This window comes from Camelus bactrianus, chromosome 3, assembly GCF_048773025.1.
Source record: "Camelus bactrianus isolate YW-2024 breed Bactrian camel chromosome 3, ASM4877302v1, whole genome shotgun sequence".
NCBI classification, from domain to species: domain Eukaryota; kingdom Metazoa; phylum Chordata; class Mammalia; order Artiodactyla; family Camelidae; genus Camelus; species Camelus bactrianus.
The window spans coordinates 97,217,792-97,234,023 of NC_133541.1; the positions used below are offsets into that span (position 1 = coordinate 97,217,792).

General features: G+C 43.4%; 1 protein-coding gene across 2 annotated transcripts in view; it reads right to left on the bottom strand.

The window, feature by feature from the left end:
- Nucleotides 1-16,232, bottom strand: part of SPOCK1 (SPARC (osteonectin), cwcv and kazal like domains proteoglycan 1) — a 470,868-nt gene that overhangs the window by 64,632 nt on the left and 390,004 nt on the right. The window lies entirely within an intron of this gene.

Genomic DNA, 16,232 nt, shown 5'->3' on the forward strand with positions numbered 1-16,232 from the left:
CCGAGAAGCCCAGGTCTACCAGTCAGACTGATCTGGGTTCAAATCCCACCTCTGCTGTTTACTAGATAAATGACCTTGAGCCGCTGGAATCAAAAAGGTCTATTTTCTCAGCTTTAAATGGAGATCACAGTACCTCCCATTACTGGGCTTTCGGGATGATGATGATACGGAAACATACACATGATACACAGTGTTTAACAACAGCAAGTCATCACAAAATAGCAGCTGTTTGTTAAAATTATTTATACAATGGAATATTACTCAGTCATAAAAATAATAAAATGCCATTTGCAGCAACATGGATGGACCTGGACAATGTCATTCTAAGTGAAGTAAGCCAGAAACAGAAAGAAAAATACCCTATGATATCACTCATATGTGGAATCTTAAAAAAAAAAAAAAAAAAGATGAACTTATTTACAACAGACATAGAAAACAAACTCATGGTTACCAGGGTGGTAAGGGGGTGGGAAAGGATAAATTGGGAGTTCGAGATTTGCAGACAGTAACTAATATAGATAGATAGACAGACAGACAGATAAACAAGAAGTTCATACTGTACGGCACAGGGAACTATATTCAATATCTTGTAGTAACTTATGGTGAAAAAGAATATGAAAACGAATCTATGTATGTTCCTGTTTGACTGAAACATTGTGCTGTACACCAGAAATTGACACAACACTGTAAATTGACTATACTTCAATAAAAATATATATATACAAATTTTGCACTGGAGAGGAGGATAAAATGCCCGTTCTCTGCAGAGGAGATCATTTTCTATAGAAGATCCAAAATGATAAAGTAAAACTATCAGAATCAAGATTTCTTCTTTGAAAGAAATAATCATTTTAACAAAAATAAAAAACTCACAAAAAGCAATCACAGACATCAACTACCTCGTCAGAGGTGTAATGAGAAATCTAGGAGCCCGGAAGAGGGGAAACGGCAGACGTTTCCCGAGGAAGCTGAGAAGAGAGGTGTGCCACGTTTCCAGATGGAACAACTTAACTGTAAAGTTATCACTTCGTCTCAAATTACTTTGTAAATCCCATCTAAAGCTCATCTTCTGCAAGTTTTCAAAATGGTTTTTAGAATCATCTGGGAGAACAAGCAAGCACGGCCATGAAAAATGTGAAAAAGAGGATAGCGTGTAGTTAGATGAAAAGATGAACAGCAGAGTGAAAATCATGAAGAAAACTGGCTGTTTAGAAAAGAAAAACAACAAACCCTTACAGTTCCATTTCTCATAGTATACCCCAGATTAAGGAATTGATTGATTGAAGCAGTATTTTTTCAACTACTGGCACAACCTGTGAGTGGATGATGAACATAACTTTCTGAAATATAAAGTATAATGGCAGAGAGCAGGAAATATACAAAGTAAGAGTGAGTATCACTTGGTGGAAGCTTTAAGTACTGGCTCACAATATAAACTCTTTCTGTCTGAATGCCACTGGCCTAATGCATCAAATATGAAAAATTCAAGCCATGAAAGAACAAAATGAAAATACAGGTGAAATTTTTCTCTGGCCTCAGAGTGGGAGAGATTTCTAAACATACATCAAAGCCAGAAACTCCAAAGGAAAGAATGATACACCTAACTGGATAAAAACATCAAAATCTTAGTCTATCAGAAAACACCATTAAAGGCAAGCAACAAATTAGGGGGGGAAAGTGAAACATATATTAAGGGTATGAATCAATCATTCATCAATATATAAATGAATCAATGATTGATTCATAGCCTTACTATATAAAATAATCACCTTATAAATTATTGAGAAAAAGACCAATACTGTGAAAGGGAAAGAATAGAATATATGAGGCAATTCCGAAATAACAATTACAAATAGCATATATAACATATGCTATATGTTATACATGCATATGAAACACACATGAAAAAAAGTTAAACCTGAAATGTAGTCAAAGAAGTAAAAAAAAATCAAACTTCGATGGAACCAGATAACTGTCTTCCCAAGATACATTATTCTATTTTTCTTAGTAATCAGAACCCTGTCTTTTAGCTGGCATATTGTTTTCCAGCTTAAAACTCTACATTCCCAGCATCCAGGTAGGACCATGCAACTAGACTCTGACTGCATTCAGACTGAGTTGGCCCCTGAAGTGTAAGCTGAACTATATCCAGATTCACAGAGGTCACCTTGAAGGAAAAGTACTGTGCCCTTGTTTTCTTGTCCCCTTTTCCTGTTGAGTGGACTCCAGATGAAATGGCTGGAGCTCTAGCAGATATGCTGGACCATGAGGCTGCATGCTAAGGTCATCAGAGCAACAAAATGGAAAGGTTCTTGATGACTGAGGTGTTCCTACCAGCCGTAGATTTCCTACCATTTGATTTATTTTGTATGAAAATGAAATAAACTCTCTTTTGCTCATACCACTTATTTGAGCACCAGAGTGTTGATTATGTACCACTGAGCCAAATCCTAACTAATAAAAGGACCTTTTTTTAAATTTACACAATAGAAAACTTCTTTTAAAAATTGATGTGTCCTCTGAATAGGCATTCCCGTACGTTACTTATGATATACATTTTCTGAAAGAAATTCTGCCAGTATGTAACAAGAGTTACTATGCACATACTTTTACCCAGAAATTCTACTGCTAGGACTGTATCCTCTGAAAACAAATAAGATGAGTACAAAATTAATACCTCATGTTGTTCATAAAAGTGGTGTTTATAATAATGAAAAACTAGAGAGAAGTTAAATGCTCAATAGAGGACTAGTTATAAAAATTACACTGCATTTATAAAATCAGACACCAGGAAGCCATTAAAAATCAGGTTTTAAAAGAATAATTGATGATATGGGAATATTATTAAGTAGTATTAAGCTAATAATAACAATTTTAAAGTAGGATGTGATTATACTCAGTTTGGAAGACTATGGGTAATTTAAAAACTTTATTCCTTGTACTTTTCAGAATTTTTAAAATATTCTATAATGAACATGTACAGCTCATACAACTTAATAAGAAAAAAACAACTCAATCCAAAAATAGGCAGAAGACCTAAACAAGCAATTCTCCAAGGAAGACATACAAATGGCCAGTAGGCACATGAAAAAAAATGCTCAATATTGCTAATTATCAGAGAAATGCAAATCAAAACTACAATGAGGTATCACCTCATACCAGTCAGAATGGCCATCATTCAAAGTCCACAAATAATAAATGCTGGAGAGGGTGTGGAGAAAAGAGAACCCTCCTACACTGCTGGTGGGAATGTAGTTTGGTGCCGCCATTATGGAAAACAGTATGGAGATTTCTCAAAAGACTAAAAATAGACTTACCATATGCTCCAGTAATCCCACTCCTAGGCATATACCCAGAGGGAACCTTAATTCAAAAAGACACATGCACCCCAGTGTTCATAGCAGTACTATTTACAATAGCCAAGACATGGAAACAACCTAGATGTCCAACGACAGATGACTAGATAAAGAAGTTGTGGTATATTTATACAACGGAATACTACTAAGCCATAAAAAGAAAATAAATGCCATAAAATAATGCCATTTGCAGCAATATGGATGGACCTGGAGATCGTCATTCTAAATAAAGTAAGAGAGAGAGAGAGAAACATACCACATGATATCACTTATATGTGGAATCTAAAAAAAAACAAACTTATTTACAAAACAGAAATAGACTCACAGACATAGAAAACAAACTTACGGTTACCAGGGGGCAAAGGGGGCGGGAAGGGATAAATCGGGAGTTTGAGATTTGCAGATACTAACTACTATATATAAAATAGATAAACAACAAGTTTATACTGTATAGCACAGAGAACTATATTCAATATCTTGTAGTACCTTATGGTTAAAGAGAATGTGGAAACGAATATATGTATGTTCCTATATAACTGAGGTATTGTGCTATGTTCTGGAAACTGACACAACATTATAAACTGACTATACTTCAATAAAAATATATTTTTAAAAATTTGCATGTGTCTACTGCCTTTCACCACACACCTGACTCCTCCAGCTGGGCGGTTCCTCCACTCCCCTTCATGTACATTGTGTTCTGGTCCAACATGCCTCACTCATTTGTACCACAGAATATCCTTTCTGCTTTCTTATCAAAAATCTTTGTAAGGATGAGGAACACCTGATACACAAACATACTTTACTTACAGGTCAGATGCTCCCACTCCAGGACAATCCAAGCCCCTGTGCCTTGTTCTGGGGACTAGATGTTCCTGAGACACCCAGCGTATCTCCTGACACTCTGAGTGATGCTCCTGAGTTCCTCTTGGGTCTCCCCTTCCCTAGATACCAAGGTGCCACTGGCCCTGACTTCTTGGGGGCTCCTGACCTCACACCAGCATTGCCTGTCTCTGAGCAAATGATCTGTAAGAGGAATGTGGTCTGTGTCAATAGAAAAATGTGTTTAGCTGCAAGTACCAGAAAGCTTGAAGAACAGTGGCATAAGTCTTCCTTGGGGGTTTACCTTGTGACACAAGTTTGGAGAAAGGCAGTCAGCAGGGATGCAGCTTCTCGCTACGCTTTTGCCCATCATCCTTCATGAGCAGACTTTAATCCTCAGGCTTGGCACCTTGTAGTCACACAATGGCTGCTCCAGCTCCACACAAACCTCTACAGGGAGGAGGGACAGCACCAGCTGTGCCTTTCCCTGATTTTCATGAAAGTAAAAAACTCAGAAAGCTCCAGAGGGCCTTCCTTGCATTTCAATGGCCAGGACTGACTCACAGGCTGACTTCACACCCCCAGCTGGAAGAGAGACTGGGAAAATAAGAATGTAGCTGGGCACATTCTTCCTCAAACAAAACCAGAACCGAGTGGGTCTGCGATTGACAACCAATGGTGTCTGCTACGTGTTGGCAAGACTGACTGTAGAACACCGAGGTCTTTCAGAAGGCAGTGTGTTACCAAACCACACACAGTGCAGTCCAGACTATTCATGTGTGTGTGTATGTGCTACCTAAAGGAAGAAGGGAAACCTGTATTTATTGAGCACCTTTCAGAACCACCTGCTTTCATAATTATCTCATTGAGTTCATTTCATTCTTATAATAACCTTTCAAGATAGGTCTTATTCTCTTGGTTGTCACAGATGTGCAAACTGACTCTCAGAGAAGTTAAGAAGCTTGCCCCAAACCACACAGCTAGGAAGTCCTGGGGCTGGGCTTCAGTTGCATGGCTATCTGATACCACAGCCCATGTGCTGACCAGTATACAACACTGGCCTCTTGGCAAGTTCCATCATATATATCTGGAGGGTATATAATGGATTAGGGGAAGGATAAATGAGTTTGCATCAAAACTTGAAGATATACAGTTAAAGACTCATGGGAAGTCAGACGGAGAGCAGCCTTCTGTGGGAAAGAGAAGATATTGGGTACGCTAGTGGCCATGACTGTGATCTCCCTCTGCTCCAGGAGGCAACAAATCAAGTACACTAGACCCCAAAGAGCAAAGTATTCAGGACAGTTATGACAGGAAGAGACTGGGTAAAACATCCCAGACATTTTAGATGCCAATTGGAACCAGAAGCCTCAGAGTAAATTGAGAAGCAGGTGTGTCTCCACCATATGTAGAAAGAATAATAACTCATAACAGACAAGGGGAAAGGCACCAAATTTAACCCGGATATGTATTTATTTAAATACTGCTGCCATTAAACATGTAACAGATAAGCTACAAATTCCTGTTTATACTTAGTTGTGTCCATGCATGCAACAGACCCTACGCTAGGGATATAAAGACAAATAAATGGGACATAATCCTTGCTTTCAAGGTGATGATCTAGTGGATATATGATTTTTAAATTAGGTTAGTTTTCTTGTCTCAGCCACATGAGGTGAAGTCTAGCTCTTCCAACCACTGAGACTACAACAGTAGGTCAAAATTCTAACAAATCTACTCAGAAAACAATAAAAAACCTCCAGAGTCCCAGACAAAAATCCAACTCCATAAAGAGTTGGAAAACAGCCCAGCTGTAGATAATTGTTACTTGGGACAGAAAAGCACTCCCTACGTGGACACTCAAGTAACATATTAGTGATGTATTTGGTGTCGATCTCTTGTCATCTTGCTTAGGGGAGAGACAGCACAGGACCTGGCACAGAATAAGCATTTACAAAATGCTGGATGGCTGGATGACAGATGGATGGGTGAATGGATGGACAGATGCTGGGTGGATGAAGACATTACTCACTACCTCCGGATTCAATCACTGCTCTCAGTTTTAGAAAAAAACCAAGCCAAAGCAAAACAGCTGTCAGAACGTTGTCTTAAGCTTTAAATTTACATTTTAAATAGGGCTTAGAGGTCTTCAGAAGCAAGGCACGTGAAGTCACAGATCAGTGTCATTTTAGCTCACTGCAGTTTTCCTGAATAGGCAAGTTTCCTATTGGACACCGAAGTAATCAGTGTTTAATCTAGTGTTTAATCTCACAAAAGAAATATATATGGTTCTTGGACCGGAAGCTGTCAACCCAAATGAGGACAATCTCTTGCTACCTCCAGGTACTCCCTCCTTTGTCCAGAAATGTTCTCTGTGTGGTCATGAGAGACTGAGGAAACACTGTAAGGAATGTTTTATTCCAAGGGATACTACACTGCTGACATCAAGGCAAGAAACGTTTGCTTCCTGAGATACCCTGAGTCTTCTTCCTAAGTCAGGGAGGCAGGATACAGGCAGACAGAAGAACTGCCAGGGCTCAGGTTGGATGAAGCCATCTGTCCCAAACCAGAGAAGCCAGAAACACACACAGCAGTTATGGTCCAGCCTGAGGTCACGTCCCAGAACGACTGAAGCAAACAAGGCCAGAAATGGGTGTCTCCGAGTCCCTGAAACTGCCTCTTCACAACCTAGGAACCTAAGTCACCCACAATCCCCAAGCTTTGCAAGGACTGCAACAGCCACAAGCCCGAGTCCATGAAAGTACTCCGAGAACCTTAAGAGCCTATACATTTCCCCAGTTAAGTCACTGCACACATGACTGAAGATGGCCTAATCTATGCCAGGCATTGGCCCACGTACGTGCTGCACACAGTGCTCATGGAGGGGAACAGTCTGCAGGGAAATCTGAGGCAGAAGATCCGGTGGAAAGGACAGACTGGCAGGTGCAGACTCACAGACCGGAGCCTGGCAGGTGAAGGGACCCCACAGCAGCCACCGTCCAACACCTGGGGAAGCAAGGTGGGGGGAGGGGTCTGAGAGAAGTGTAGATGCCACGCCACGTCCCGGAGCCGGGGGAGGCCCTGAAGGAACTGAGCCACAGACTGGGATCCAAATGGGGCCAAAAAAATAAGGGGATACAATTCTACGCTCTCCAAGCTACTGTCTGGAAGCTCTGAACACTTCCCAGGGATTAGCCTGGTTTCAGACAGAGTCCCCTAAGTTCTAAGGTCTGGAGGGATGCAGGGACAGGAATCTAGACCTCTCCAGCCTCTGTAATACCTCTCAGGGTCGTACTTCCATAGGATTATCAGTTCCCATAAAAAGGAACTTTTTTAAAAAAAAAAGCTTGGTTTCAAGTAATTTGTGACAGTCTTTTGATAGTCTTTTTTGTTCTGGAGTGTTACTTGGCCCCGTGCATTGGTACTTGACCACAATTCTGATCAAACCCCCTGTCAGCACTAATCTTCTGGTCTTTGACAATCAACTTCTAAATCTGGTTTCATAGCATCCGTTGTGCACATCCCTTGCTAGGGTGGGATGCAGAGGACTCACATGGGTGTTAGCCTCACCCTACTCCCAACGTAAGATATGCTGGAAAGAGCCACTTAGGAGATTCAAGCTTGGACAAAACATAGCCAGGTCAAGGATGCCCAAGTAAATGGATACGCTCTAGGCTGGGGTGGGAGGACACAGGCCCCTGAAACTGTCTTCTTGAGATTCCCAGGCAGATATGTAACAGGACAGCTGCACTGGTTCCTAACGCAGAGCCTTCTGTGTGGTAAAGTTGAGTCAAATATGAAGGACTTGCCCCCAAGGCAACTCGCTATTGCATTCCTGGAAAAGCAGAGAGCAGGGAGTTTTCCATTCTAGGGACCCATGATCATCCTCCTCATCTCCTCCGCCCCAGTGTCGTGGAGCCTCCACCTCTCAGAATTGCCCCTCAAGTGTCCTGAAACTAACTCATTTGTTAGCTCACTCTATGTCTCGAAATAATGAGAATCACGAACAGAACCCCTGCTGTGTAAGACCGACTGACCATCTCTCCCAAAAAAGCTTCTTTTCAAGCAAGAGGGAGGGGCCCTGGGACTAGGAGAGGCCAGGAGAGGCGCACAAGGTTTCACCCTCATGACATCACCGTGATGTGCAAACGTCTCTCAGATGCCTCTTCTCCCTTGGTCTCCCTTGGCTGAAGAGGGCTCACTGTTTCTGTCGTGGCTACACTCCCAAGCCATCTGCAGATGTATCCCCGTCTATTCAAAAAACTGCTTCTTCTGAGCTTTCTCTGGCATCGTGATATATTCCTCAAGTTAAATAATCAAACTGACATGACATCCTGCCTCCCTTATGTCTAATTGCCATTTTGAGTTTCTAAACAGAGAACCATGATCACGATAATAATGACGACGGTATGGCTCTATTTTTTGAACACTAACCACATCTATAGTTAAAACTGAGCTTGTGCAGTTCTCACCACACCTGTCATGAAGGTGCTGTACCTTCCCCCGCTCACCTCTCCAAGGTCCAGGCTCCCGCTACAACCCTCGGCTCTAGGAAGGAAGAGGCAGACCAAGATTTGACTAAGCAGCTGGATGGGGTGAGGGTAGGGTGGGCAGCCACTCGCTCTCTCTCAATTATAATTTCAATTTATTTTGTATTGTAATGCTGTCTTTTCTTTTCCCCGCAACAGATAGCAAGGCAATGGAAGAAGAGTCGACTTCAGGACAGATTACAAATGAATTTTTATCTTTCAGAAGCTGGGTCAGAAACTTGTGGCTATCAGGAAAGCATAGTAGAGTGGTAACAAATGAGCCTACACCAAGGTTTTGATCAACGTCTGAGAGCTAAGTGTGCTTACAGAAAGAAAGAGAAAATGAGAGAGGATGCTGAAATTCTCTCACCTTGGAAAAATCCCATGAGAGAGGGGCCGCGGTATTGGTGCAGCATTCTCTGAGCACTGAAAGCACGGGGAAATGTAGTTTCAAATTTGTGAACGTGTGTGTGTGTGTGTGTGTGTGTGTGTGTTTTCTTTCAAAGGAAGCCTACCTTTTCAATGGACATTCAATTTAGGTTAAGAGCACAGTACAAAGGGCGGGTAGGACCTCACATTGTAGGAAAGACTTCAAATCCTTGCTCTTTTATCAGCTGTGTGGCCTTAGGCAAAGTACTAAAATGTTCCAAGCCTCAAATTTTCTCCCCAGAGATATAGATGAAATTATTTGCTTGTTAGAAGAATTAAACACACACACCAAGGGCTTAGTACATACATTAAGCAACTTCTACACATGATCTCTTGTCACAATAAATCTTTTCATTTGGCCATTTTAAACATTATAATCTAGGGTACATCTATGTAACAGTCAAGGCTTTAAAAAGAATGAGGTAGATTCCTTCAACATTTGACAAATAAGTGTTGAGAATCCAGACAAAAAGCCCTCCTGTAACTTCCATTCTAGCTGGATAAGTCAGACAGTAAAATAGGGAAATAAATGACCTAATCCATTAGAAGGTGATAAATGGTATGGAGAAAAATAAAGGAGGAAAGAGAGATGGAGAACCCTGGGGAGGGTATCCTGAGAAGGTCACATCTGTGTAGAGATTTAAAGGAGGCTGATGCAGGGAGCCATCTGGGAAGATGGAGACGTCTAGGAAGACAGCCCAGGCTGAGGGGACCATCTGGGCCAAGCCCTGAGGCAGGGGGGTGATGGTGCATCTGAGGAACCAGCAGGGGCCCATGTACCTGGAATGGAGGGAGCAAGGGGTACAGGAGCAGAAAGCTGGGGCAGGGACAGATCAGGGAACGCAATCATCCTCAGCCTTGCAGCTCACTTAAAGGATTTTATCTTTTCCTTTTAACGAGATGGGAAGTCACTGGAGTGTCCTGACCAGGGGACAATACTATCTGACTTACATTTTACAGAATGTTTAACTACTATGTTCAAAAGAGAACGTGGGCGCCAGGAAATCAATTAGGAAGCTATGGAAATAAAAGATGAGGCTGTCTTGGACCACGCGGGTGGTTAACAGTGGGGGTGGTAAGAAGTGGATATATTTGAAAATCTATTGGAAAGTAGACTCAACATGATGATTAATATGTGGCACATGAGAAGATTTTTTTTTTAACTTCAGCAGCTCAAAATATGGATGGAGCTGCCAATAATTAAGATGGCAAAGACTGTAAGAGGAAGGAACAGATGAGGGAGGAAGATCGGGAGTTTCACTTTGGACATGTTGAGTTTGATATGCCTGTGGGCATCCAAATGGAAATGCTAGGCAGTCAGTATAGATTTAAGTCTGGAGCTGAAGGGAGCAGAGCTGGAAGGTTGGTTGGAAAGAGAGGTGGGCGGGGAGGGAGGAGTGGGCAGCGGGAAAGAGAGAGAGACACTCACAGACAGACAGGTGCATCTGTCCATGAAAACACGCCTAAGATACACATAAAAGGCAGGGCACAAATCATTACGCAGAATAAGATCTTGATTCTGAGCGAGTACAGTTTTAAAAGTCCATTAGTACATGTAAATAAAAAATAATTAGATGCATATGCAATAGAAAGCTAACAGAACTGGGAATATGAGATACTTTTGCCATAGTATTTGGATTTTATATAAGAATGTGGATTGATTTCTAAGTAAAACACAAAGGCAGGAGAAAGACTGCTGTTTGAGTGAATTATCATAGCCATTAATTTCTAGCACAGAACTCTGTTTCCTTCTCTGGACTCCAGCAGTGACCCTGGCCACCCCCTACCTCAGTTTGCCCTTCTCTCTCTTCTCCTTTAGCTTTCCCCAGTCTGTTGCTACCAAGTAGGAATGACCAGGAGAACCTGCAGTCTACTTCCCGCGAGCTGAACTCACAGGAGAGAAACCCGAGTCCAAAGTCAAAGTAATTTCAAGAGACCTGACGACTATGCTTTTCTTCCTGGACACAGTTACCAGTTTAATTCTTGAGCTTTTTTTTTAAGGTCATGACATTTAGAGTAACTAGGCCCTAAACACTACCTGTTCCTTTACATGTTTAATTTCTGACCATGATGTAAGAACGAGCAGTAAGTGAGTGAAGCTGAATTGGGTACAGGAAGGTTAACATAAACTGCTTTCAAACTGCAAGTTTGCAAGCCCGAGGCCTTCAGCCTGTTACACAATAGGCATTAAAGAAAAATGTTCTTTCCTGGATGTGAAGATAAATCTTCATTTTGCTGGGAGCCTCTGCAGCAGGATTCTTTGCGGATTTTTCCATAGAGACATTACAGCCAGGAAGAACTCTTCATCCCGTCTCTTCGGCACCACCTTCTGTTCCCCTTTAAACACATTTCCCCAGCTCTCCTTGTGATAAGTAATGGAATTAGACAACCGTCTGTCAACCCACGACTTTCTTCCCCAGAATCTAGCCCTCAGGTTGAAATCACCATTTGAGAAGAGAAAATCACTGTAGACTATTTTTCTACTGTTCCAAATAGCTCAGCTGGAGGGAAGTGGTTATTTCCTCTTTAGCAAGCCCTGCTGGAAGGATGTGTGGCATCTTTCCTCCCCTGCACGCACCAAACATGCCCCGCTCTACCCTCACCTCCCGGCACCTCCAGGCCAGTGAGGGGTCGCAGCTCCACAGCCATCCCCAGAGCCCCCGAGGCCGACTGGCTGGGCCTGTAGCCCTTCTTCAAAAGCTACTCTGTGACAACAGAAGCCAAGAAGGAGCTGTCCTTAGCGACACTGCTGCTCTCTCCACTTCCTCCTCCAAAGGTGGAGGAGAGGGGTGGGAGGGGCCCTGCAGAAAGCCTTCCAAACACTGCCGGCTGTGGCTGTGGGAACACAGGGATATTTTCTGCCTGACGGTTAACACTTCAAGATTCAGGCAAGTGACATCAGGCCCCAGAGAAATAAATCTACCTCCCACCAAACTCAGCTACAGACCCTCTACCATCTTCAGGCCACAGACTTGGCTGATGGTGACTTAAGGGTGGACACAAAGGGGGACAGAGGGACTAGCCCAGGAGTCAAGAGGCCCAGGGCGTAACCCAGTGACACACCAACCCATGGTCTGACCTTAGGCAAGATTCTCCCTCTCGGTGGGGCCTCCAGTTTTCTCTTTGGGTAAATGGGTACTGAACAGGGCTCGCTGGTGGCCACACTCTGATGTGGTCAGGCATAAAAATGGAGTTGCTCCTGCGGAGGCTGGAGGCGCCACCCACTCGGCCTTCCCCTGGTCCTCATGGGGAAACCTGAGTTACCTTCCAGGAACACAAAGGTCCCCTCAATATGGTATGGAGTCAGAGAGCTGAGATCTTTCCCGCTCTGATATCTTCCAACTGCAAAATTTCCCCCCAGCAGTGAGGGAGTGCCAAGTCCCTCCTCCAGAAGGACTGAGGCTGCCAAGCCCAGGCCAAGGGGAGGGGTCTGTCTGTGAATGACGCCAGGGGAGTCAGGTTGGGAACAGGAGCAGGTTTGGAAGTGGAGAATGGCTAGAATGGCTGGCTAGTTTAAAAATGTGTCTTAAAGACTCTTAAGTTTAAGAGACTTCTATTTTACTCTTACATTTTCAACCCCTGTAAAAAAAAAAAAAATCAAGAAATGAGGGCTGCAGGCATTCCTCATACTCTTCACTGAGGACTGAAGAAAATGCAGCTGCAAAACCCAGAGCTGAAGAGTCACTGTCAGATGTAAGAGGCGACTTCCTGACTGGGCTGGCCGCTGGGCACTAGGAAATTCCAAGAGAAACTGGGGCAGGATCTTTCCTGCGAGGTTCTTAGAAAAGGCTCAGAAACCCAGGCCTAACACATGGCTTTCAATTTCACCTCCCTCTCTTTAATTTGCTCCCTTTCTCTGGACAATCATTACTCTATACTCTGGAGGGTGTCATCATAGAGAAGAGAGATAAAGCAATTAAGTAACTTGTCCAAGGTCATGAGGTAACTGAGAGGTGCCCGAGGACGTATTCACAGATATTCAAGGATGACTCCACCCTCCACCAACTCTTCAAGGGCCCCATCAAAGGAGCGATGTCAGAAGAAACACAGAGAACAAAACAGTAAGTCAACCATTTGTCTCTGTCTTCCTAAAGATGGTTTTGAAACCAAAGCTGAGACAAGAGACTTCAGATTTGCAAGAACTGGATATGTTGTAACTCAAATGGCCCAAGGAGAGAAGAAGCAGAGACGAGAATGAGGTAGACCCCGGCCTCACACACCTTCAACATGCACACCCAGTGCTGATCATAGTTGGAGCTACAAGAGGTAACATTTGGGGAGGAAGCACAGGGAGAGGCCGGTGAGTCCCTAGGAGAGGTTCCGCTCGCTACAGCTTTCCCCATCGCCATATGCATCTCTGGGTTCTGGGCAGGGAAGAGGTGCTCCTGAAACCCCAGGCAGCTGGCAGCCCCAGCAGCAAAGAGGACCTGTCCTGCTCCCAATATGAAATCTATTTTGCGGTAAGCCTCATAAAGATGTCCTCTGCATGGAAGAGAAATGGCTGCCAGGCAGATCCAAGGAGACAAGGCTTCAGGGAGAAACTCACCACAGTCTTTCTTGGCACCAGAAGGTCACTGAAGGGCATCCTCAAATTTTCTGTGGCCCTGAAGGGGGCCAAGGAGGGGCCGTGAGAAAACTAGTGAACCCCAGAAGAGTATGACTTGAAAGAAAGATGATTCAGTATGACCTTACTGGAAGCGGGGAGCAGAGGTCACAGATAGGATCCTAAGCTCTCCTCGGACGCACTGAGGATGAATACTGCTGGATAACTCATTAAAAATAGCAAACTCTGCAGAGGTAGATGCCAAACAGACACACCACGAACCACCTCACACCAATATGGTAGCTTGTAAACCTTCATCCAACCCCCTACTTCTTCAAGTTGAGATACAATCCTGAATTAACAGAATTTACCTGGAAGTAACTAACTGAATACTTGTGTTACCGGACGGAACTAAGGTTCAAAATAGAGGCAAGGTTAAAAATGAAATATCATCACCACCAACAACAATGCTATGTTTCTGACCCGCCGTATTTGTAGGACTATGAAATGTCATTTCCGCAACAGGCACAGACACAAGACTGCTCCTCACATCGCTCAGAGGCACGATGCACGGCCAGTGGACAGTCTGCCTGCAGGTGCCACTCCCATTGCCTGCAGCTTCTGAGGGAGGCGGCCGCCAGGTAAGGGAAGGTGGACTGATGGGCACACTGTCTCCACCCTCCACCCCAACAGCGACGTGGCCAAAGGAAGGCTGCTTTTCATTTCACCTCTGATCTCTCTTGTGCACCCATCACCTCCTCCACACCCCACTGCCCCAGCCTCAGGTCTGCACCAACTGCCCGTCACAAATGGTTCTGAGAGATGTGTGGAGAGAACTGTCAAATCAAAGGAACAAGTCAGCCCTCCCTTGATGGAGTCTGTCCAGGTAAAACATGATGAATTTAAATGTTTCATTTCACATAAGGACCCTGGGGATCTATCAGTGCCCTCACTGCCCGTAACATGTCCTCATCCTTGTAGAAAACAACATTGATCAAATCCGTTTTAAATAGTGAAGCATTCACCCTGATGGGGATTATACTCTCCTTCATTAGGATATTGTTGGATATGTAATAAATTAACTATAGCCATTCAGTCTTATCACCAACAGGAAGTCCCTGCTTCCCCTCATGCTTATATAAAAACTCTGCTTTAAGTCACACTGAAATTGGGTCTTTAGCCAAGAAGGACAGTCTCAGAGCCTCATGGAAAGAACTGTGCCGAGTCTGATGGGCACTTCCATAACAGAGCCCTTGCTACAGGCTTCCACGGTGGTATTTCTTAGACAATCACCAGATGACAGGAGAGACTGAGTGTGGAGTTCCAGGACTCTTCAGTCCAGAGGTCAGTCTACTTCATAAAAGTTCAATGTTGACCCAAGAGCCAGTGGCACCAAAAATAATGATACAGGACTGCAGAAACTGAAGTGAAGGAAATAAACCTTTGACCACTGGTTTTGGGATACTGCTGGTATTATTTTTACTGTCCTCATTTCTGATAGGCACATAATGAAGTCCTTTCTCTTGCTTCCTGATCTCTCAGTATGAAGTCAGTGGTCTATGCTTTTACAAACATGTGGAAATGAAACACTTCCAAGTGGTACCCTTGTTCTCACTGACCCCCCAGAATTCTGTAACAACACGTTTTTGTCCTGAGTCTTTTTACTTTTAATGGCAATGTAGTTACTTGCATAGGTTCAGTAAGAATTTGTTCTCGTTTTCACGAGTAACTCATCAAATAGATGGCACAGCCAAGGCCACACTTGCAGTGTCATATTTGAGAGCAAATCTCATTTAATCAGGCATAACAAGCCTGCCTTGAGGAAACAAGGTGTATACTTTGTCTGGAGAACCACAAAGCCCTCCCCGAAAACTGGTCTGTTACCTTACTGTGACAAGTCAGGAAACCTTAGCAGATTTGGGGGTACTTGAGGAGAGACGCATTCACCCCCATGTGTAGATACCACGGGCAAAATGGTAGAAACGACTTTCTTGGTTTGGCTTCCTTGCCTCAGAATAGAAGAGTAGATAAAAGTAACCAACAATTTACCTGGAGTAAGAGACACTATTAAGACTTACTAAGAAAGGAATCTCCAGACAGTTAATTTTCTAGACTTTGTAGTTGCTTAGCACCACGGGCTTTAGGTTTTCTGACCAAACTACAAGGAGGTTTGTATAGATGAGTTAACCCTTCTTACTGCAGTTGCATAAATGATCAGCCCAAAATGCAACAAGACCAGCTTTTTGGTAATCAAGAGTAACCTATGGAGATTACTTGCGACCACCGTGCTTTGCAGTTTACAATGTCCACATCCCGGGTTAAACCTTCCAAAGAAATTTTTAACACAATATTCCAGTTGTCACCACCATGAACAAATTTAGACTTGAACATCTCCATCTATGTGCCCTGGAAAAGACAAGACAGCTTAGGAAGAGACAAGTGGATAAACACTCACATCCTATTCATCTCCCTCCATCACAAATAGTTGCAGGCTTCAGAATACATGCATGAGCACGCTCGTCCGCACACACGCACACACACACACACACACAC